The sequence below is a fragment of the Lontra canadensis genome, unplaced genomic scaffold (genome assembly GCF_010015895.1).
Source record: "Lontra canadensis isolate GAN:19392208 unplaced genomic scaffold, GSC_riverotter_1.0 scaffold195, whole genome shotgun sequence".
Taxonomy (NCBI): domain Eukaryota; kingdom Metazoa; phylum Chordata; class Mammalia; order Carnivora; family Mustelidae; genus Lontra; species Lontra canadensis.
In genome coordinates this window covers 310,729-336,290 of record NW_022631189.1, presented here as the reverse complement: position 1 = coordinate 336,290, position 25,562 = coordinate 310,729, and positions in this window count along the sequence as shown.

The window sequence follows — 25,562 nt, the reverse complement described above, 5'->3', positions numbered from 1 at the left end:
TCAGAAGAGATCCCAAATCGTGAGGGGGAAGAAAGGGATAAAAAGAGGTTCAGAAAGAAAAAAAAAAAAAGAAACAATTAAAAAAAAGAAAACCAATAAAGAAAAAATATAAAAAGGAAAAAAATATATATGGAAAAAAGGAAAAATATATATATGGAAAAAAGGAAAAATATATAATATAAAACTAGTTTATATTAGATAAACTAGTTAAAACATGTTAAAAAAGAAAAGGGTAAAAGTTAAAAAAATTTAGCAGAAGAAGAGAAAAAAAATTGAAAAAGAAAAAAAAAATTAAATTAACTGCAAGGCTAAAGAATCATGGGGAGAAAGCCATGAGTTCTGTGCTTTGCTTTCTCCTTCTCTGGAATTCTGCTGCTCTCCTTGGTATTGAAACTGCACTCCTTGGTAGGTGAACTTGATCCTGGCTGGGTTTCTTGTTGACCTTCTGGGGGAGGGGCCTGTTGTAGTGATTCTCAAGTGTCTTTGCCCCAGGCGGGGTTGCACCGCCCTTACCCAGGGGCGGGCTGAGTAATGCGCTCGGGTTTGCTTTCGGGAGCTTTTGTTTCCTGAGCGCTTTCCGTAGAGTTCCGGAGGACGAGTATGAAGATGGCGGCCTCCCAGTCTCCGGCCCGGAGGAACCGAGAGCCCGGGGCCCCAGTCCTCAGCGCGCCCTCAGAGAACAGCGCCCAATTACTCCCGTCACCCTGGCCTCCGGCCGGGCTCCAAGCTGACGGAGACTGCGACTGGTTCAAGGTAACCCCGAGCTTAGAGCTCACTCCTCGGCTCTGTGTCTGTAGCCGGCTTCCCCGTTCTAATACTTGTAAGCTCCGCGACACTCAGACACCCCTGATCCTTCTGTGACCCTGCGGGACCTGAGGCCACACTGACCCCTCATGGGCTTCACCCCGGTTAAGCCTCTGGAGCGATGTCCCTCAGTGGAACCGACTTTTAAAAGTCCTGATTTTGTGCTCCGTTGCTCCGCCGCTTGCCGGGAGCCGGCCCCTTCCCCCGCGATCTATCTTCCCGTCACTTTGGATTCACTTCTCCGCCAGTCCTACCTTTCAGAAAGTGGTTGATTTTCTGTTTCTAGAATTGCTGTTGTTCTTCTCTTCGATCTCCCGTTGGATTTGTAGGTGTTTGCAATCTTTAGATAAGCTATCTAGCTGATCTCCCATAACCTGAAGTAGTCTCAGCCTGCTACTTCTCCCCCATCTTGACTCCTTCTATCATTTCTATTTTAATTACCAAGTATAATTTAGAAAACTTGTTAGAAGGGTAATCTATTGTTTGCCCACATTTTTGCCCTTTCTGTTGTTTCTTCTTCCTTCCTGATGCCACAAGTCTCCTTCTTTTATCATTTCCTTTCTATTGAAGAACCTGCTTTAGCCATTCCTTACCTTCCAGCAACAATTTTTTTTTTAAGTTTTGTTTCATCTGAGAATGTTTTTATTTCCCTTTTATTCCTGAAGGATAGTTTTGTGAGATATAAAATTCATTGTGGACAGTTTTTTTCTTTTCCAGCACTTCAAAAATGTTCTACTTCCTTCTTGCATCCATGGTTTTAGATGAGAAATTGGAGAGACCTGGTGTCATTTAAATTGATGTCCTCCATGGGTAATATCATTTGCTTCTGGCTGCTTTTGATTTTCTTTGTCTTCAGTTTTCAAAAGTTTAATTATGGTGTGTCTTAGTATAGATTTCTTTGCATTTATCTTATTTAGCATTCACTCAGCTTTTTGAATCTGTCGCTTTATTTTTTATTTTTTATTACCAAAATTGGGAAATATTAAGCCATTATTTCTTGGAATACTCTTTTAACCACTCTCTTTTTCGTCTCCACTGATGCCAGTATTGGATCATTTATTGTTGTCCCACAAGTTCCTGAGACTGCTTTTGTTTTGTTTTGTTTTGCTTTTTGGTTTCTTTTCTCTCTGTTGTTCATATTGGGTAATTTGTATTGAAGTATTTTCAAGTTCACCGATTCTGTCCTGTTATCTCCACTTTGCTACTGAATTCATTCAGTCAGATTTAAAATTTTTGATTATTATATTTATTAGTTCTATAATTGCCATTTGGTTCTTTCCTATAACTTATAGTTCTTTGCTGAGATTTTATATTTTTATATGAATTTTATATATTTATACATTATTTATATAATAAAAAAGTTATATAAATATATTTTATATATTTTTATATTTTATATTTTTTCATTGTTTAAAGAGCATTTTTAATTGCTTGCTGAAGCACATTTACAATGGCTGCTCTAAAATTCTTGTCAGATAATTCCAACATCTGATTGGTGTTGGTGTTGGTGTCAGTTGATTATCTTTTCTCATTCAAGTTGTGATTTTCTTGTTTCTTGGTATGATGGGTTGTATCCTGGATATCTTGTTTATTACATGAGACTCTGGATCTTATTTATTTATTTATTTATTTTTGACAGGCAGTCACCCTTTTTAGGTTTAGCATTCAAGTCCTGGGCTCCTTTTGTAGGCTGTGGTTTCACTGACAATTTCATTTTCAGAGCCTTTGTTGTACTATTTTGGTGCCCTTTTAGTTTTAACAGGTCCCTGCTGGTGCTGCCTTAGTGGGTAGAAGGAGCTTCCCTAGCCTGCATGGATTTCTGGTAAAGATGAAGAGCCCTTCCTGGGTTGAGCACTTGTGTCAGAATCCTGCCTCCTAATGACCTAACAGCCCAGTATCCTTCAGAGAGGGCTGTTTTAGGTCCAGGGAGGAAGAAAAGTCCTAGCCACTTAATGTCAGCATAGTTCCAGATAGATGCTTCTTTCTGGTTCTATAAGCTTGCTCAACCCAGAAATTTTATATTGTAATATCCTGATTATTTCCTTCATAGCACTTGTTATCTGAAATTATATTTATTTATTATTTTGCTTTTTTCAGTGTCTGTTTCCCATACTAGAAATCGCTCTGTGAAGGCAGAGTTTTTATCTTTATTTTTAAAAAATTTTTACTGTTTCCTAGCACCTAATCAAAATAGGTCCTCAGTAGAGTCTTACTGAAGGGAAGAAGTCCCAAGAGGTAGAGAAGATGATGACAGCTATAAGGAGGAGGGAGAGCATACTGAATTTTTTTTTTTTAAGATTTTATTTATTTATTTGACAGAGAGAGATCACAAGTAGGCAGAGAGACAAGCAGAGAGAGAAGGGGAAGCAGGCTCCCTGCTGAGCAGAGAGTCCGGTGCAGTGCGGGGTTCAATCTCAGAACACTGAGATCTTGACCTGAGCCAGAGGCAGAGGCTTAACCCACTGAGCCACCCAGGTGCCTGAGCGTACTAAATTCTTAAAATATATTGTCTATTTGGACAACAGGGCTGAGATTTTTTAAAAATTTATTTTGTTTTTTGAGCAGGGAGTTGAATTTTTATTTTATTCATTTGTTGGTTAGTTCAACAAATATTTATTGAGTACCAAGGTACCAAGCACTGTGCTGGGAATTTAAAGGTAAGAAAAGAGGTCTGTGCCCTCCTGGGCACCATAGTCTATGTAGGAAGACAGAAACTGAAAAAGAAATGCCAATGCAATGTAGGTTATGAAGGAGAATGCAAGTTGTGGGGTAGCAGGTCTCATCAGGCTCCTGGGTGGTAGGGAGGGGTCTCCAGCCTTTCACATCTGCATAGTTCTGTCTAAATGTTTGCCAAGAGAGTCAGCGTCTGGGCTCCGGAGCTTCCTAAACTGGAACACTAGAATCCTCACCATCACTAATGCTGTTTGAACACTTTTTAGGTGCCATTGTTTTCCAAACCCTGGCTTCTTTAATTCCCACAGCAACCCTTCATCAAGGGTTGTCTTATTGTCACTCCCTTATTTTACAAACAAGGAAACTGGGGCTCAGACTGGAGGTCCCCTAACTGGTAAGAAGTGGAGCCAGGTGACTGCCTCCAGGGCCCATGTTCTCAAACCCTACTGCCTCCCCAGGGAGGAGAGGCCATCTCTACCTCTCCTCAGCCTTGTACACTTAGCTCAGCTAAACCCCTGCCTCCCTGGTGCACTGGTTGCCTGAGTTGCCTTTCTGTAGCTTCATTGGTACAGAGACAGTGATATGAACAGGTTCTCCTGACCCAGGATGGTTTTGGTGGACAACGAAATGCTGTTCATAGTCAATGCTAGGATCAAGGAGGATCCTCTTCTTTGGGAACTGAGCCCTGGCTAATGGTCCATATGGATTGGATGATGTTCTTTATCCCACCAGTGTCCATAGGCATAAAGTTAGTACTGGATATTCCCAACCTAATGGGCTGCTCATTTCACTGATGGCTGCTCTCTTCCTTCCTCAGGTTCTCAGGTTCATCAATGAGACAAAAGTTCCGAAAGAGGGATTTCTTGGTATAGAGATTAAGGGGGCAAACTCAGGAGCCAGGTAGCTTGGGCTCTAATCCTTTCTCTGCCACTTACTGGTGATATGACCTTCTTTGGCCACGTGACTACATAGTTCATCTGTAGGTGAGTCTGTGTGGTTCTGTGGCATAGGTGGAAAGTGAAAGGGCCATTTTAACACTAATTTAAAAAAATACCTTTGGCAAAAAAAAAAAAACCTCTGGCTGTTGTTTATTGACCACTTACCATATGCCATTTACAGGCTAAGTACTTCTTATCACTGCCTCATTGATATATGACTTATATATCATTGATATATAAGTCATATACAATATATGATTGATGTATGATATATGACTCTGCATAGTCATCCTAGGCAGGTGTGGCACATTGCATTTTTCAAAGATAACTACCCAATATTTTCTGTCCCACATGCTGTTCTTGAAATGTGGTATTAATGCTCTTCCCATAGAATGGTGAGGTTTATATTTCTTCTCCTTGAAATCAGGATCTTTGTGACTGCCTTGTGACTGCCTTGACCAGTAGAGTACAGCAGAAATGATAGAGGGTGACATCCAAAACTAGGTCAAAAAATGCCATGTACTTAAAAAAAAAAAAAGCCATGAATTTACTTTGCTCTCTTGGGCCACTCATTCTTGAAACCTGGCCACTGCATTGTGAGGAAGCCCAAGTCACATGCAAAGGCAATGTGCAGGGTATTCCAGCTGACAGCCCAGATTACATCCCATGAAAATGCAAGCATTAATTGCCAGATCTGTGAGTGACGATGCATTCAAGGTGATTCTAGCCAAGCCACTATCTGACTGCAATTGCATAAACTCTGAATGAAAACTCTCTAGCTGAGGAAACTGAGGCTCTGAGAAAGGAAGAAGACGTGGGCATGTGGCCAGTAAGTGACAGAGCTGGAATAAGAATCCAGGATCCTTAAAGTCTTGACTGGAGAAATGAAATAAGGGGATGATTTCTGCATAGACACAGACTTCATCTATTGGCCCAGAGGGATCCAGCTGGGACCCCAACCTATTGACTATTTTATTTCTGTACATTTATTGAGTTCCTCTTCTAAGCTAGATACCATGTTATGACTTGTGAATTCAAAGTGAATGAACTGTTGCTTTTGTCCCCAAGGGGCCTATGATCTAGGTGAGGAGATAGACTGTTGATCTCTGTACTCCTGTGTATTTTTCAACACTAGCAAAGACGGAGAAGTTGCTATATAAGACACTGAAAAGATTTCCTGGCCTAAGGCAGTCTGTTCTACCTCCTCAACTTTGAATACATCCAAAGATATCAAAGTGAAATAGGAGTAACTGATTATTTCTGTAGTTAAGCAAGGGTTCCTCTCGCATGACTACTCTGAAAAGGAGTTCTAAAGACTTTAAGGCTTTCTACTTGAGTGGAAGAAATAGTGGCTAGTATAATCAGTATCCATCAGAAGAAGAAGGTGGGTGGATTCCTTCCTCTCTGCTGTATTTTCACAAATATTTGTTGGGTAGAAATATGTTCCAGGCTAGAGATACAGAAATAAGACAAGATCCTTGCTCAGAGTCTAGCATGGAGAGAGAGGTGAAAAGTGTTATAAGATACTAAGATGGTCGCTCCAGTGGAGTTAGGGATAGGTGCTGGGGAAGAACAGAGAGAAGCTCCTCCATCTGTAGTGGAGTCAGGAAAGGCTTTCCAGGGAAGCTAGACTTTGAGCTGGCCATGAAGAAGGAGAACTTTCCAGATGCCCAGCAAGGAAGAGGGCAGCCTCCTAGAGTCCAGAGGAGGGAGGAGCCTGTGTAAATAGTTGAGGAGGCATGGTATGTTTGAAGACCTATAAGAAATTTAGTACTGTTGGTTTTAAAAAAAGGGGGGGAGCAGGGAGGGCCAACGGGTGGAAAAGTAAGTGGGAAGTGAAGTCTGGTACCAGAATGTGAAGGGTTTGCTGTGCTGGTACAGGTGTTTGCCTTTAATGGTTTGGTGTGCAGTTTCTAGCTGCAGTTAGAATTATCTGGGAGCCTTTTAAAAAAGACCAATGCCCGGTCTTATTCAGTAGGTATGGGGTGAGGCTTAAATATCAATATTATTTTCAAACTTTTTATTGGAATAAATTATACATGTGTGTCTCCACTGTGCTGTTCTTCTTCCCTCCACTGATATATATCTCTTTTCTTTTGTGCATTATGCTCCTAAATGTCTTTATTTTTGACCCTGTTTCCCTAACTCTTGATTGGCTATCATGACTCAGATTTAGTATCACTTACTTCAGGAAGCCTTACCTGATCTTTCCTGGCTGAGTTATGAATCCTTTTCTGTAGTTCCATAGAAACTTGTGTATAATTTTCAGTGAGATTGATTTCCAGTTGACTTGGTTTGGTCTTGGACATCATACCATGACTGAGTTATTATATCCAGACTGAATCCAATGGGGTAGGCAAAATCAAGTGCTAATATCAGAAGGGTAGTGGGTACTGGGCATCAGAAAAAATTTTTTTTCAATACTAGATAAACCTGTGTTGTTCCTGAAAATATTTAAAGTGGTTGTCTCTCTACTGGACTAGGAGTTCCCTAAGGGCAAGTACTATTCTGGTATTGATCTTTGAGTGCTTAGCTCTGAGTCAGGTTCCTGGCTCAATAAATGTTGAATGAATGGTTCCTGCTCTCAGATTTAAAAATACAGTTTATTCTGAAGTCTGCTCTGAATACCAGTTATCCTTTCTAAAGTGTTTCCACTTTATTCTGTCAAGCCCCCAGGACTTGAAGGTTGGGGGCAAAATCTGCACAATGGCTTTTGAATTTATCATCAACCGGAAAACATATTTGAGAATTTTATTAGCTCCTTTCCATTTGGCCTCCTGAGAAACGTGAGAGTCGATGATAGGAGAGAGGCAGGCAGACCGAGCAGCTGGCATCCCAATCCACTAATTTCATGGACAAGTGCCCTCTGTCTCTGCTAGAATTCAGTTTGATGATAAGGAGGGAAGTAGAGGTTCCTGGACTCAGGTTGAGGGGTGCCCAACCCACATTAAATTGATTGGGTCGACAAGCACTGTAGAGGTAGAAAATGTTGCTTTACTTCTCCCTTTTTCTGCTGAACATTCTCTAAGGATCTCTTTTAATTTACATTTAAAAATTGGAGGGAGAAAGAAGCTGATAGGCAGGGGCGTTTACATTTAATTGCTAATTTGTAAGTAATTTTCCCAAGTGCTACTTCATTTCAGAGTTGTCATTTAATGGTTATCACAGCGTTTCTCTGGAAAAAGGAATGTGTTTTGTTTAACTCACTACTCCTTCAGGGGCAGACTCGGATTTAGTTTTATGAACGGTTATGATTTTTTCATAAGTGAACTTCGCTTCCACACAGGGTAGTATGATTCATAAAATCAAGTTCTCAATGCTTTCATTATCCTTCCCAGGAATAAACCCTATTTCCTACAGCTATAATTCCCATTGTAAACCAGCTAGGTCCTTGTGCATAATACTGTGCATTGATTGTTATCTTGAATAACAAGATAATAGACAAGTTCTCTGGTGGTTACTGCAGTTCCATGCATTGAATGACAGCCGCATTGAATGTCACAACATGTTTTAGACTGAGAGATGAAAGAGAAAAAGGAAGAGGAGGAGGAGGAGAGAATAGATGGCAGAGTAGCACCTGAGTCTCCCTCTGCTGAAGCTCCCTCTGCTTGGAAAAGAGAATGTTTCCAACACCCCAGGTATGGCGAAGAAGATGGAACAGATGGTTGAACTTGTTTTTACTGAACGCACCATTTCCATAGACGTTTGCTCTGAGTGATCAAAGCAGTCTTTCCAGTGCTGAAGAATGAAGGGTGGACCTCAGACCTGCTCAGATTGGATTGCTGGACTACTTATTTAACCCAATAGAAATTATGAGTGCTGTATTCGGTACTTTGTGTACTTCAGTACATGAAGAATGTATTCATTCTTCATGCACTCTCTTGCCCCCATGGGCACCTTTATTTTCCCTGGGGTAGGGGGCAGGTGACCAAGGATCCTGCTTACCTACATTTCTCCCATCTGAGACCTCACAGCTGGCTTACAGGAAAGAGTCCAAATTCTTTGGCGTGGGATACGAATAGGCAGCATAATAAAAGGATATTTTGGGAATAATAATTTGGCAGCAGAAACCAAAGACAGGGAGTAAATTAGCAGTCAATTAGAACAGTTTGGCAGGATTTGGGCCTCAACTAGGAAGACATTGTGCCAGAACTATTATTTATTATTTAGAGAGAATTTGGCCAAAGAATTACATACACTGAGAGCCTATTAGGAACCAGGCCCTGTGCTAAGTGCTTTACATAAATTATCTCATTTATGACAAAAGTAATTCCCTCTCTAATAGCACCCATACTTTTTTGCTGTGGCACTTTTTACAACTGAAAACTATGTATTTATTTGTGTGGTTAGTTGTTTTAATGTCAGGCTCCACCCACTAAGTTTCCATCTATGTGCCTGTCACATAGCAGATGCTTGAAAAGTTTACTGAATGAATAAATGACTGTGTCTTGGTTACCACTCTTATGTAACCTAGATTCATGAAAAGAAACTTCATGGAATTCTAGGGAAACTGGATAAGCAGTATACAGAAAGGGGCTAAGCCAGGCAGCTCTGGGAACTGCAGCAACCACCAGAGAACTTGTCTATTACGATGACAGCTCCTAATGCTTCCACACTAGAGCTTTCCGTTGAAATTAAGATTCTGACTTTCCTGACTTAGCTCAGTTGTCCACTCATGATCCAGTCAGCTATGACCAAGGTGAAATAACATAGTAGGTACATGTTTGCAGGCTTCTTCTGGTGTGTGTGTGTGTGTGTAGGCAGTTCTCAGAGGAAGATGTTATTGGGGGCTGTGAGGGTAACTTAAATGGTGTGTGCTATAACGTAGGACTGGAAGGACAACTATGACAACAATGTATAGAGGAAAAGATATGCATTATAGCACTGTGTCTGGATTCCAGGGTTCCAGTCCTAGACTCAGTATTTCCTGCGTGGTCCTGGGCAAATTACTTAATCTGTCAGTCCTTCTTTGTCCTTACCTGCAAAGTGAGAATCATGATAGTTTTAGCCACTTAGACTTATGGTTTTAGAAGAGATGATGCACGTAAAACATTTAACAGTGCCTGGCATTGTTGGGAGTCGGTAGATGTTAGCTGTCATCATTCTTCCAATGGAAAATGGAAGTTCCATCTAGAATATCTTTATTCCTCTTGGTGAAATCAAGACTCTTCTAGATGAGTTAATTCCTGGGAGAGAGTAGGGCTTAAAGTGATGAAGACTTTCAAATTTGGAGAAAGATGATTTTAACAAACCCAAATGTTCATAAGATTATCTGATCTTTAATTTGAACAGTTTATTAAAACACCAAAGTAGAATTTAACACCAGTCTCCTCCACACAGGGCCTTAAAAAAATCAGTTTTTCCTTACTTGCTAGTTGTACTGGCAGTGGAGGACAAAGATTGCAATTCAGAAACATTAGCTCTTCACCCAGACCCAGTATTGAAGGCCAGGACCCATAGGGCTGTGCTAATAAGGAAGTGATGAGTTACCCATTTGGCTGTTGAAGGCTCCTGACCTAATTGCCTACTAATGCTTTAAGTAAAAGGTGAAAATCATATCATCTGTAGCTGTTGTGGCAAACAAACAGGTAATTGAATATGTTTATGGCTCTATTTGAATTAAAGATTACTGATTTTATTTCTTCACATTTAGCAACATATTGTAACCTGAAACACATATTATAAATGTTAACCAGCACTTCTCAAAGCCTAATGAGTTCTTTTGTGAAACTTCATGAGGGCCAGTGAGGAACAGTTTGGAGGAAGGCCATTTGGAAACTATGAGATGTCTGTACTCTCAAATGTGTGATTTTTTTCCAGTTTAATCATGTCCCCCTTTTGGTTCCCTAAGGTCTGTGTTCTTGGTTTACATGCTGAGGGATTTATTGATAACAACCTTCATTTTAGGTCAATTTAAGTAAGGGAGATTATAATTATAATAATTCCCTTGAGATTCTTATTGCCTTTTGATTTTATTATTTTCTTTGGTTGTCAGGTCATTTATCACTTAAATGCAGATGGATTGTAGGTTGAGCAAGAATTAAGGTGAAGGGTTCTCCTTTAAAAACACTTCCTTCTGTGGGGAATGGGCTAGGTGGGTGTTGGGGATTAAAGAGGGCACTTGTGATGAACACTGGGTATTGTATGTAAGTGACAAGTCACTGAATTCTACTCCAGAAACCAGTATTGCACTGTATGTTCACTAACTAAATTTAAATTAAAAAAAAAAATTCACTCTTGATTTCAGAGAACCTTAGCACTGGAAAGCAATTTAGAGATGGATGGCCCACACGTATGTATTACAGAGAGAAAACCAGAGGCCTGAGAAGTTACATGATTAATCAAGGTCACTCATCTGTATAGGACAAGTAAGAGACTCTGGATTAACATATGAAAAGTTCTCTCCACTGAATATCATGATCAAAAGAGAAGTTATACATCCTATAGAAAAATTGGTTATTGTGAGGATTATTTTGTTTCACATTTTGTGGGCTTTGATGTTGTTGTTCAGACAGTTTGGCTTTTTGTTGTTTGTTTTCCAAGGTGCTTAGAGCTCTTACTAGTACACTTCTACGTAGAAGGTTCTAGGTACTTCTGTCAGATGCAATTTCACGCACTAACTTTTGTGGCTCAGATATGGCTTTGGCTAACTTAATGGTTCTCATATGCTAGTTTAAACCAAAAGACTCAGGATTAGTTTTTGGTTGGTTACGTTCATTTAATGGAAGCGTATAAATACACTATATATTCATTGCATGTTTTGCTTATTTAATTACAAGATAAGGCCCTCCAACTCATATATAATATTAAGAAAAGGCAAATTGATGTATGCTCTTATTAAGGTGATAATCTTTTAAACATTGGAAAAAGCTAAAAAGCCTCTTTGTAAGTAGGTCTTCCTTGCCTTCCTTTCCCATTTCATATAAGAATTTTACTCGCAGAACATCCTGACCCTTTAAAAAAAACATTTTAATTTTTCTATATAGCAAAGTATACTATATACACAGAAAAGTGTATGCAGAGTGATGTAGGAAATGTTGGGTTTCAGAGCTGACAGCCAATAAAGAATTCTTCAGACATCTTCAGTGCAAAAAAAGTGGTTTTATTAAAGCTGGGACCAGAACCCATGGGCAGAAAGAGCTGCACTGGGATTATGAGGAGTGGCCAGTCACATACTTTCAAGTTGGGAAGGGGTTAGGGATAGTGTAAGTTTCTAAGGAATTTTGGAAGCAAGGTTTATAGGACCTTGAGGGGGCTAGTTATTGTTAGGGAAAAGGTCATTTATTACTGTCTGATAAAACCCTAGTCATGAGACCCTTCAGATGTATATCAGTGTTCCCTATGCTTGGGGGATGATTGCCAACATATATCTTGGGGGGGGTAGAGATAAAGTTTTTAAAGGAATTTTTATTTAAAGTATAAATAAATATATATTTTATATTTATATTATATTAATTCTATATATCATATATTAGATATATAATATATATGAATAATATATATTATATTTATATTTTATACATAATTATATTTTATGTAATTACATATTATATTTATATTTTATAATTGTACATTATTTATATACATCTAAATAAATTTTAAAGTAGACTTGCAGGATCCTGGGGGGGTTCGGGCTAAGACTGCCTTTTGCCCTTAACAAAGTATTAACATTGAGGCAGCCAAGTTCCTAGAGGAATGCCACTCTGCCTGTTTCAAGGACTTGTCATTGGGCTGTAAGCAGTAAGGAAACTTAATTTTTTCTTTTGCCTTTGTTTTCCACATCACAAACCTATGTACATATTTTAACCATCTGTTATAATAATTTTTTGGCTTTTCCTTGTAATACCACTACCTGTTTATATTCTTCAACAAAAAATGGGGTGTTAAAAACTTTATGTTTTATGAAATGGGATCATACAGTGAGTATTCTTTCATTCAAAACTACATTATGGGTGTCATCTTTCCTTCTACACTTAGTGAAATTCATTCACATTGTTGCATGTAATTGTAGTTTAAAAGTGGTTGTTGCTCTATATGTGGCTAATTGAATTTAAATAAAAAATTTTAAAAATGCTTGTTGCTATATAGTATTGCAATTATGTAACTCTTCTACTATAATATATTTACCCATTCTACTGAGGACAGGTATTTAGGTTGCTTCCAATTTGGGGCTATTATGAGTGATGTATTACAAATGAACCTGTATATACCTTCTGCTGAACATGTGCAAGACTTTCTATAGGGTTTATACTTAGGAGGGAATTGCTGGATTACAGTGCATGCTTGTCATTGAACTGATTTATAATAATGACCACAAATGCTCTCTTCCAATGCACAGTCTATCCTCATTATTTGCAGGTTCTGTACTTATGATTTCTCCTACTTGATAGAACTTATTTGTAACTCCAAAATCAGTCTTCATGCTGCTTTCATGGTCAAATACAGACAGGTGCAGAGTGGCAAAATATTTGACTTGCCAATGTGCACATTCCCAGCTGAGGTTGAATCAGGTGGCACTCTGACTTCTTTTTTCAGCTCATTGCAGACAAGTGTCCTTTCCATGTTTGTTGCTGCCAAGTTTTTAATGTTCTTGTGTTTTTTGTTGATGTCACTGTTTAAAATGGGCCCCAAGTGTAGTGCTGAAGTGCTGTCTAGTGTTCCTAAGCACAAGAAAGCTATGATATGCCCTACGGAGAATATATGTATTTTAGATGTTTCCTTTAGACTTAAGTTATAGTGCTATTAGCCATGAATTCAATGTTGATGAATCAATAACACATATTAAATAAGGTGTCTTTGAACAGAAACACACATAAAACAAATTTATGTATTGAATGGTTGACAAAAATATTGTGATTAGAGACTTGCAGGAAACTAACCCTTTTTCTCCCAGGGGCAGAAAGTATTTGCTAATTCAGTGTTTGTGGCAACTTTATAGAACATAACTACTCCCGATAATGAGAATCAACTATAGGTACCTGGATGTATTTATACTTCTACCAGCAATGCATGAGAGTTCCCAGTGAGCCACATTCTTGAAAACATTGATTAATGTCAGATTTTAAAAAATGTTGCCCATCTGGTATATGTGCAATAATATTCCATATATATGTTTTGTGATAACTTTTCCCAATCTGTGACTTGCCTATTCATTCTTATTAATTATGTGTGTGATACTCTTCCTTTTCCTTCTCCTTCTTCAGAAAATAGAGGGTATAGAAATCAGAGACTATGTATGATACACTTCCTATAGGTTTCTGTACTCCTTCAAAATAAGGTTTCTTTCTCACAAGTCACAAATTTATGTTATAGACAGTAAATTCAGATTATTAGAGTGATACTCATCTGTAGCCTCAGAGGGTTTTTTGTTTGTTTGTTTGTTTTAAAGATTTTATTTATTTATTTGACAGACAGAGATCACAAGTAGGCAGAGAGGCAGGCAGAGAGAGCGGAGGAAGCAGGCTCCCTGCTGAGCAGAAAGCCCGATGCGATGCGGGGCTTGATCCCAAGACCCTGAGATCATGACCTGAGCTGAAGGCAGAGGCTTAACCCTCTGAGCCACCCAGGTGCCCTTTTTTTTTTTTTTTTTTTTAAAGATTTTATTTGTTTGTTTTTAATATGAGCTAGTCAGGGGCCATTTTTGATCCCTTCTCCCTCCATGAGTTTGATCTCTTTATTATAGATGATGTTTCAAACCTGTCAGTAGCACCTGTGCCTTCAGTTATTTCTGTGACCAGTCAACGGGGTAGTAATTGAAATCCTGCTGTGTACCATGTGCTAGATGGCATGGGGACAGGCAGAGATGTACAGGATATGGATTCTGCCCACTGTAATCTTACAGCATACTTTGGGCAGACAGGACCTAGATGCCTGCAACATACCATAGAATATCAAAGTGCGTAGTACAGACACTTAGAGGAGAATTTAGATTAAAAATTTGTCAACATTAGACACAATAAGTGCACAATAAGTTAAGAAGGAAGATTCTCATTTGTTGTTTGGAGATTGCATTATCCTTCCCCCCACCCCCAGCTTTTTTTGGAAGTATGTATTTATGTATTTATTTCCTCTCTTGCTTACCTTTTTGTCTGTCTGCCTATATATGTTTCCTGAGCTGGTCAGGTTTACTATGAGGAGAATACCTTATAAACAAACAGTTACACATTATATACACATTATAGGGTAAATGGTACATGAAATGCTCTGGGGCACCTGGGTGGCTCAGTGGGTTAAAGCCTCTGCCTTCAGCTCAGGTCATGATCCCAGGTCCTGGGATTGAGCCCCACGTTGGGCTCTTTGCTTCAAGGAACCTGCTTCCTTCTTTCTTCCTGCCTCTCTGCCTACTTGTGATCTCTGTCTGTCAAATAAATAAATAAAATCTTAAAAAAAAAAAAAAGAAAAAAAAGTGGTGCTCTGTGTGCTGTAGGAATGCAGGAGAGCCTGTGGCCTGGCCTCAGAGTTCAGAAAGAACTTCCTAGAAGAGCTAACATTTGCCTTGTGTGAGGAAACCCCAAGGATACATTTATAGCAGTGGGTAGATGGATTAAAAGGAGTGCTATTTAACATTTTATTATATATTGCTAAATTGCTACATTGTGTTTTGAAGAATGAGTGGGAGTTTATCTGGCAGAGAAAGGTACAAGAAGGATGCTATTTTAGGCACAGGAATAGCAGGAACAAAGACATGGCATGTACAAATGATTGTGTAGTTTGGTGGGATGCATGGTGGGGAATGGCCAGGCACAGGACTGTAAGAGAATTTAGGCCCAAGTTAAGAATTAGGTGGGCTAAAAGGAGCAGGGGTAGCTCTCTCAGTGGAAGGAATCCACATCAAACTTTAAAATGTAAATAGGATGTAAGGTAAAGATGAGTAGGGACATGAATTCATTTCTGTGGATTGTACCTTTCCTTCCTATTTACCTCCCCGCCCTCCTTATTTCCTACATGCCTGCCTTGCTTCCTACCATTTATTCAGTACCTGTTCCATACTAGTCACTGTTCTAGGCATTGAAGAGAACAATGCAAAGTTCTGCACTCATGGAGCTTACATTTTAGTGGAAGAATACACAATGAACAAGTGAAAGAAGGAGAGGAAGGAAGGAAATCTAGATGATGCAAGGAGGGAAATGGTTAAGCAAAGGGAGAGTGACTGGTGCGAGGGACGTGGTCCAGACAGCCTGGCGGGCAGATAGATGCCTCACTCACCTCCTGCCACAACCCTGCTCTGCCCCAGTTGGCTGCAGTCTCACAGATCGCCTAGCATGTGATTTCTGTCCTCTCTGGACTCACCTTCTGATTTTTTGATATCCATCTCTTGCTGCCTTCTACTCATTTGTCATCTTTCCTGTTCCTTGTAAACTCCTTGAAGACAGGCTGAGCTTTTCCATGTTCAGATGCCACACCAGAGCACAATGCCCTGAAGTACAGAACCCTTATTTTAAAAAGAAGTGGCCATTGTTGAAAAACTTAGCATATTACATTTTTAGAATTTTCTCTTCTCTTGATTTTCAGGTCATTTGCCTGAAATATGATCCCTGCTCCCGAGGCATCCTTTTGCTCCTGCTGTGTAGTGCCTGCCCTCATCCTCAATCTTTGTGTTGACAGCCACATTGTTCCACTCTCTGTAAGATGAAGGACCTCTTGGGTTGTGCTCCTCACCTCATAATGAGAATTACCAGCAGGCCTGAATGGATTCCTAAACAATGTGAGCCTGCTCTCCTGCAAATGTCTTTAATAATAAATGATGAGAAAGGCAGAACGTGCAATATATTCATTTCTTTATTATGGAATGTCCCTGTAGGTTTTTAGTGCCTAAATTTAAACTAAAAAAGAAAGCTATAATTTTGGGGCCTTTGTTTGCATATCATGAAATAATTTCAGTTTGGAGTGCAGTGCAGACTCTTTGGGGATTAGAGGGATTTCCAGAGTTTATGAAGGCACCTTGTTTTTTTTTGTTTAATTGGAGACGTTTTAATAAGGATGGTGTTAGATTATTTGTGATAAGTTCGTTTAAGCAGAAAGTGGATTATGATTAGAAATATGGGTTAGGCGTGCTTGGGTGGCTCAGTTGTTAGATGTCTGCCTTCAGCTCAGGTCATGATCCTGGGGTCCTGGGATTGAGCTCCGCATCGGGCTCCCTGCTTCTCCCTCTCCCACTCCCCCTGCTTGTGTTCCCTCTCTGGCTGTGTCTCTTTGTCCAATCAGTCAATCCATCACTCAATCTTTAAAAAAAAAAGAAAAGAAAAGAAATATGGATCAGATCTACCCTGAAAACCTTCAGAAAATTACAGCTTCAGGCCTTTGAAGGAGAAGTTATTTTTTTCCAGCGTGGCAGTAAAGACTCAGTAGTAGCAGCTTTTAGGAATGTGGGGTATTAGAATTGGAAAAACCCTTCGTGGTCCAGCCTCTTCATCCTGTAGATGTGAAACTGAGATCCTGAGCCATAAAAGGGCCTACCGAAGATCACTCACCGCAAGAAGCAATTGAGGGAGCTCACAACTTCAGTCTTTTGACTTGTTCATGTTTCCTTCCATTATTGATATGTGGTAAATGAAAGAGCTTGGTGGTCTGTAAGATGTTTGACATATGTGAACTGCTATCATCCCATCATTTCGGTGTGCTGCCTCTTACCCTGATTTGACCTCCATGGGCCAGAGTTCATTTGTGTATAAAATAGGTGGTTGATATCCAAATTCTCTTCTATTCCTAAAATTTCATTTTTTCATGGCTCTTTTTTAAGAAAATAGAGACAGTGGTTGGAAGAACCTTGGAATTCACTGAGAACCCTTAGACTTTTTCCTCCTTTGACTCTCCTTCAGTCTCATCTCTTGCTACTTCACGCCTTTCTTGTTCCCTGACCTACCAGCTGAACTGCATGTACAGGACCTCAAAGATCCCAGCTTCTCCCATTGTCTTAGACCATATGCACCTGATGTGCCCTCAGCCATCTCTGTGCTGACAAATCCTGTTTGTTCTTTAAGGCTTGGTTTGAGCATCATCTTCTCAGGAAATCTTTCCCGATATCTCTTAGAAGCTTTCCTAGCACACAGTACTTCCTGCTATCACATTGTTTCTCATACCGTATAATAACTGTCTACTTAGATCTCTCACTCTTTCCAGCCTGTGAACTCCTTAGCTCTGAATACCAGTGCCTGCACTGTGCCTGGAACATAGGAGGCACTTAATACTTGTTTGTTTTTAATGATATGTAGATAGATTGCTGATTGGTTTTCTCTAGGAGTTGACCAGCAGTTCCACACTGATGACCATGTCTTGTTTTTCAGCAGACTTCGACTTCTGGCCACTGGATGGTGGGCACTGCCGATTTGTGGCTTGAATGGAATAACGAGGGTATTAAGATGCATTTTCTATGAGCCACCTCTGAACATCACCCCTGTGATATCCTTTGGTGCCACTTTGCTGATGGAAGAAGCTCGAGGTGAATGACTTTTGAACCTTCATCACTGAGGATAACGTGAAGCTAGTCACTTGCCATCTGGCTACACCTGAGCATGCCAAACCGCGTTTCATGGAAGGAGTTCCAGGAAGATATGTTGCAGACCCCAAGAAGGAATGGCTCCTTGTGAGTTTACAAGATCTAGTGTACATTAGCAGCCTTTTTAGAGTTCTGGGGAGATAGGTGTTAGGCTTCCTCTGCAGCTGGAGGATGAGAAGAGGTTAGTCATTGTCCAAATTCTCAGAGTTTTCTCCCTCGGAGTTTGCTGAGTTACTTCTAATGTGTGTTAACTCAGGCAGCTGCTGCTAATTGCTGCTGATTACTGGTAAGTTGCTGTCAATAGCAAGTGGCTGTCCTAGCATCAGTAAAGACATATCTTAAGATAGCAGGACTAGGGAATAGAGTAGTATAAATAGCATTGAGGTGCCAGAAGACCAGGGAGCTAGCAGCCCAACAGGCCAGAAGGAAAAGCCCAAGGCCACTAAGGTTATGGAAATGGCTCAATTCTGGCAGGAACTGGGATTCTGTTGTGTTAATTTTCATGCTAAACAATGAATGGAAGTTGGCCACTAAGCTTGAGGAAAGTTGCTTCTCAACACCTCAGTGTGTCCAAATTCTGGAGGAATCTAGAGTAAAAAAGAGAAATAATACCAGGTGGAAATATTCAGGATTTTGATAACCTGATCAAAATTAATGGAGGGTAAGCATATAACATGAAACATATAAATAATCCCAGACTGATTGAGATAACTGAGTAATTGTTGGCCTTCTCCTCCTCTCTCCATCCTAGTTGTGAGGGAAGCTTTCCCCCTTCATCTCTGCTTTTCCTTCTTTCCTGGGCTGGATTGGGAGTGTGGACATGGGCAGTCCTTTTTATTATTCATTCACTGCCTGCACTGTGGTAAGCTTTAGGGATATAACATGAAATTAGATGGAGTTTAAAGTATTTTAGTCCTTCCTGCTTTTTCTTTATTCTTCTGAAAGTTTAATCCAGCTATTGACCTGCTTGGATGTTATTTCCTTTTCTTTGGTTGGGGTGGGATGGTGTGTGTGTGTGTGTGTGTGTGTGTGTGTGTGTGTGTTTGTTCCTGAGATAGGTAGGAGACCAGAGTTCTCTCCTGGTAACGTGGGAGAGAATAACAGACATTAAGGGGAGGAAGGCTTGGCTCAGGAGTCTTTGGGTTGAAGGGCACCTCTGAGGCCTGGTTGGACTGGTTACTCTCGGTCTGAGTGAAGTCACCTCAGATACACATATTTCATCAGCGGTTGCATCAGTTGGGGCTCTAGCAGAAAGTTCATGGCACCCTGAAATGGTCCATTTGAGAGAGTTTAATAAAGACTTTTTTCAGAGACATGGGCAGAGCAAGGAATGTGGTTGCACCCGGAGAGTGGCAAGTGCCTTCTGATTAAAATCTGGCAATTCTGTGAAGCTGCCAGATGGAGAGAAAAAAACAGCTGAGGATTCAAGCATCTGACCATTCTGGTGCATCATTCTCTTCTCATTGGAACATCTACAGGTATTATTAAACCCATTTACAGTTGAAGCATGTTAAAGAGTTTGCCCAATATTGCACCTCCAGTATGTGGGAAAACAGATTTGAATCCAGATATATTAGAGTCTAAATGCCATGTCCTTTCTGATTGTAGCTGTTACATTTTTCATTCAAGGTAGGAGAACATAGAGGGAGGAGTGTCCCTTTTGTTATGAAAGCAAAACCTCTAGTAGACATCCCCAGCAGACTTCCAGTTATTTCTCACTTGTCAGAATTGTGTAATATGACCCCATTGCATGGTCTCCTTATGTGCCTGTCTCCCATCCCTCCAGCTGCAAAGAAGGCTGGAAAAGGAAGTGCTTGGCATTTTTATACTTTTTGGTGGAAAGTGACAAGAGAGTAGTAGAATGATTCTTCAATCAACCAGTTAGTGGCTGACTTCTTTTTTCCTACAGTTTTTATGGCACATTCTTTTTTTAGATAACTTTATACATTCTATCTGGTTTTAAGGAATAAAAAGATCAAAATATCTCTAATATTCATGAGGTCCTGGGTACTAAATATTCATTATACACTAAATATATATGGGATCTATGAAATGCTAAGTATAAAAAAGGCATGAAGTATTCAGGTTACTAAATGAACACATGATATTCATAAGGCCCTAATTCATAACAGCCATTCTGGCCCCATGTGTCCTCTGCCCAAGAAATACAAATAAACCCAGGGCTCTTAATCAGCTAACTGGTGACTTATAGCCATGGGCAGAGATAACTTGTCCCTACATCTCTCCAACAAAGCTAATGTGTGGGCCCATCCATGGGCCCCCTTGCTCAAATCTCAATTCACTTTGCTGTATATATCACTGGAGTAACTCAAGAGTAAAGATTTTATGTAGCAATTTTTTTGTCTTGTACACATATAATTGGGACTGTCCTCAGTCCCATGGGTAACAGTATATATAACCTTGTCTTATCCTGACAAGTATTTCCTAAGCAACATTTTGACTAATGTAAAACCTGGTGTCACAGAAGAGCTGTCTGTTATGTTGTCTCCAATGACATATGTCAGTCTTCTTCCTTAATTAGGAACAGGATGTATGTATGTATGATTTATATCCTCAAGCTATGCCTCTCTAACAGGTGAAGTCTCAGTTGTTAGTATTTGACATATCCTTTATAAAGCCTAAAGTACAACAGAATGTGAATGGCAATATGGCAGACACACCAGGTTCTGGTAAAATTCCTTATTATCCTATAGCTTCTTTATTTATGAAACAAATGTGCCAATACATGGCATATGGAAAGATCTAGGATAGTAGAATTTTTAAAATTACTATGTTCAGTTAGCCAACATATAGTACATTAGTTTTTGATGTAGTGGTCAATGATTCATTAGTTGCATATAACACCCAGTGCTCATCACAACACATGTCCTCCTTAATACCCATCACTCTCTTACCCATTCCCCCAACCCTCCTCCCTTCTGTAACCCTTAGTTTATTTCCCAGGGTCTATAGTCTCTCCTGGATCATCTCTCTCTCTGATTTCCCTCCCTTCCCCTATGGTCCTCTGCTCTATTCTTTATGTTCTACATATGAGTGAAACCAAATGATAATTGTCTTTCTCTGCTTGACTTACTTCACTTGGCATAATCCCTTCCAGTTCCATCCATGTTGATGCAAATGATAGGTATTCATCCTTTCTGATGACTGAGCAATATTCCATTGTATATATGAACCACATCTTCTTTATAGGATAGTAGAATTTTAAAGCTTCAGTGATTTGTGTTCATATTTGGGGTCAATGTCTTTGTGCTTGAAGGATATTTTCAAATATGTTGGGGATGATCTTATTGCTAAAAAGAACATGACTAAGTAGAAAAGATTCTAGAAACATTTCAAGAGAATGGAAACTTGGTCATGTAAAAAATACATTTTTTTCCTAATTATAAAATGAATATACATTTATTGTAGACAATTTTAGAACAAAAATGTGTAAAACAGAAAATAATATACTCAATATCCAGAGTTGAAATAAATGTGCCAATACATTTATTTCACTCCAGTCTTCTTTTCAACCTATCTCAAATAAACATATGTATGCAAATTTTATAAAATTGGGATCAAACTCATTATTATACCAAAATATAGATTTATATCTCTGGTTTTTTTTAAATTAACATTGTATAAAGAGTTTTCCCATATGCCACTATATATTCTTTGGAAATAAATATTTTAAAATTTGTTTATTACTTTCTTGGACATCCTGGCTTGTTTTTAGGATACTAAAAGTATAGTCAAATATTGCTATTGCTTTAATAGGCAAAATTGTGAAATCCCTACATACAGGAGAAGCAATATGGGAAATCTGAAATCAGATATTAAAACATAAACAGTTCATGTAAAAGCAGTGTTAACATTAACATTGCCTGCTTCCGGTGGTTTGGTATGTGAGGGCTTGTCAGGTACCCTGTTTTGTTTTGCTTTTTGGCAGCATAGGTATTTGTTTGTTCTATATATATGTGACTTCATGCAGCACACTTCCTCCAAACCCCTTCTTTCTGTTCTCTGTTTGGAGTGCTATCTCTGTCCCCTTGGTGATTGATGTTAGCTGATGGTGCTGATCAATTAAATTATTCGTGTTAACTTTAGAAAGAACACTGTTCATGAATTGACATTTGTTGACTAATAGATTTCTCTCTAAATGTCGTGTTTCCATAGTAAGATGTTTTAGTAAGACATAAAATGTTTTAATAAGTCCCTATTTTAAAAAAAGTTATTTCATAAAAAAGGGAATTTGAGGGGCGCCTGGGTGGCTCAGTGGGTTAAAGCCTCTGCCTTCGGCTTGGGTCATGATCCCAGGGTCCTGGAACTGAGCCCCACATCGGGCTCTCTGCTCAGTGGGGAGTCGGCCCCCCCCCCACTGCCGCCTGCCTCTCTGCCTACTTGTGATTTCCATCTGTCAAATAAATAAATAAATAAATCTTTAAAAAAAAAAAAAGGAATTTGAAAGAAAACCCCCTACCTTTACCTATACTATACTACCATTCACCTCATAACTCAATGAAGCAAAAAACAATAGGAAGCCACCCTGGCGTGGTCTGGTCTTCAGTACAGACGACATTCCTGCTCTGGACCCCAGGACCACCTATGGTGGCTGCCCTTTAATTGTTCACTGTGACTGGAGATTTTGGTGGTTCTGTTTCCACTTAATATTCCCCAGAAAGGTCTGATTTTCTCTGTGTTACGCTAACTATTAAACTAACTGAAGCACAGTGATTTTCAAACTATGTTCTTCGAAGTACAAAGGCAGAGATCTCCCAGTTACCACAAGGTTGTTAAATATGCTGGTTCTAGACCTTAATTCTAGAGATTCTGACTCGGTAAGTCTGGTGTGGGGTCACAATTTGAGAACCACTGTCCTGGGGAGGGGACTGGGTAATGGTAGCCAGGTGGGTGGACTTTAGTAACCCCTCCCTCTTTTCTACTAGAATGCAAGTTTTTTTTAAAAAGCCTGAAAATAGCCTTTGTAAAGAATGCTTTATTTATCCCAGCCTAAAATGACTTTCAGAAGCTTGTAGAGACTTTCAGAAGCTTACAAGAGGTGACTCTGTAACAGAGTGGTTATTAGCTGCTCCACTTCTGGAAAAACTGTAAAATGCTCCGTCCACTACTTCTTCTTCACCCCTGTACTTTACTCCTCAGCTATTGAATTCTCTGTGATGTGTAGGGGGATGCTAGTGGATATTTTCATGAAAACATTGAAATATTTTAGAGACACTATTCTACTCTTACACAAAAGGGTGTAAGAAACTAGGAAGCTTCCTTCCCTCACATATGGAGTTGGTGCCTGAGACTTAAATATAACAGTCTTGTATTCCTACAGTTTAGAAGATTCCGGTCACGTGAGGTTGATTGAGCGATTAACTGAATTTTGCCTTTAGAATTCATGTTTTTCTTGAAAAAGATTACACAAGGTATGGTTAGAGCATTTAAGAAGACAGAGACTGGGATATCATCTAGCTAAGAAAACAGGTTGCTTTCTTAGTATCTGGTAACAGATGCTAGTATTTGTAGCAGAATTTAATAATAAAAAAAAAAACAACTGCTCTATCTTTAACCTGCCACAAATTACAGCATTTATAACAAGCTGATACAAATGTACTTTCATATGAGAATATTTATAATAACTGAACACCTGGGTGGCTCAGTCAGTTTAGTGTCTGCCTCGACTTCAGCTCAGGTGATGATCTCAAGAATGTGGGATTGGACCCTATGTCACGCCCCATGCTCAGCAGGGAGTCTGCTTGAAGTTTCTCTTTCTCTCCATCTGCCCCCCCCACTATCACTCTCTCTAAGATAAATAAATAAATTAAAAATAACATTCATAATATCAAGTTGATAATTGAACAGTCTTTTGAATTATTAAAATGAATCATTTTCACATTCGAAGAAAACGTCTCTTTGCCTTAAAGAAAAACCCAGTTTTCTGATAATGAGAATCAGAGTAAATACCAGTTCAATTTAAATTTTATGATAACGTTTATTTATCTTACAATAAATATATTTAACTGATGGTGAATATATTTATATGACAGTATAAATGGCTAGCTGGTGCTTTCTTTAGTTATTTTAAGTGTTCTTTATTAAATAGCTAAGGAAGAAGCACTTACACTACTGGGAAGATGGGAAGATGGAATAGACGTACTTTTTCCTATTTGGTTAAGTATAACCTAAACCCTGGACAGTATATATAAAACATATATAAGAATGAAAGGTGGAAAGAAGAAGACAGAAAAGCTAGGAACCTTAAGACTCAAGGAACAACATAATGGTAAATTCCCTGTGGGTTTTGTTTTTTTTTTTTTTTTTTTGTCTCATAAATCTGAGACTTGGAGCTTGATAAACCAGTCATCTGGAAGCACCAAGTACAAAGAAAGCACTTGTTAAAGCCTGCTGTCTGTAGCAAAAGGACTAGGAAAGAGGCAGCTTAGGAAGACAGAAAACTATTATTTATTTATTTATATTTTTTAAGACAGAAAACTTTTTTTTTTACACCTCCCCCACTCCAGCCAAATCTCAAGACAGAAAACTTTAAGATAATTGTTCTACTCTGGTCAAATACCACAGGAAAACCATGGCCCTACCTTAACCCACATTGGAAAAGACTTACCTTCTTCACATTGTAATAAGGAAACCCCTCTGCTAGAGTGCTGTTGGAGGAGACCTAGTAGAGAGTTAGGACTTTCAACATTCCTCAGGGGTAGTGATACTACCTCCCTGCCCCACGGTATCAGTAGAGGTGTAAGTTATCTGTATATAATGTAGTACCTTGAACAACCACTAAAAAACTGTACAAAGAGGTACATTAAAAAATAACATAGTAAGTCGGAGGATTTTTAAAAATTATTTAAATAACAATAAAAAATGTTTAATCCAAAAATTTGCATGGAATCAGAAGAGAACCCGAATCGCTAAGGAAATGTTGAAAAACAAAAATAAAACTGGGGGCATCACGTTACCTGATTTCAAGCTTTACTACAAAGCTGTGATCACCAAGACAGTGTGGTACTGGCATAAAAACAGACACATAGACCAGTGGAACAGAGTAGAGAGCCCAGATATGGACCCTCAACTCTATGGTCAAATAATCTTCGACAAAACAGGAAAAAATATACACTGGAAAAAAGACAGTCTCTTCAATAAATGGTGCTGGGAAAACTGGACAGCTATATGTAGAAGAATGAAACTCGACCATTCTCTTACACTGTACACAAAGATAAACTCAAAATGGATAAAAGACTTCAACATGAGACAGGAATCCATCAGAATCCTAGAGGAGAACATAGGCAGTAATTGCTTCGATATCAGCCACAGCACCTTCTTTCAAGATATGTCTCCAAAGGCAAAGGAAACAAAAGCAAAAATAAACTTTTGGGACTTCGTCAAAATCAAAAGCTTCTGCACAGCAAAGGAAACAGTCAAGAAAACAAAGAGGCAACCCACGGAATGGGAAAAGATATTTGCAAATGACAGTACAGACAAAAGGTTGATATCCAGGATCTATAAAGAACTCCTCAAACTCAACACACATAAAACAGATAATCATATCAAAAAATGGGCAGAAGATAATGAACAGACACTTCTCCAATGAAGACATACAAATGGCTATCAGACACATGAAAAAATGTTCATCA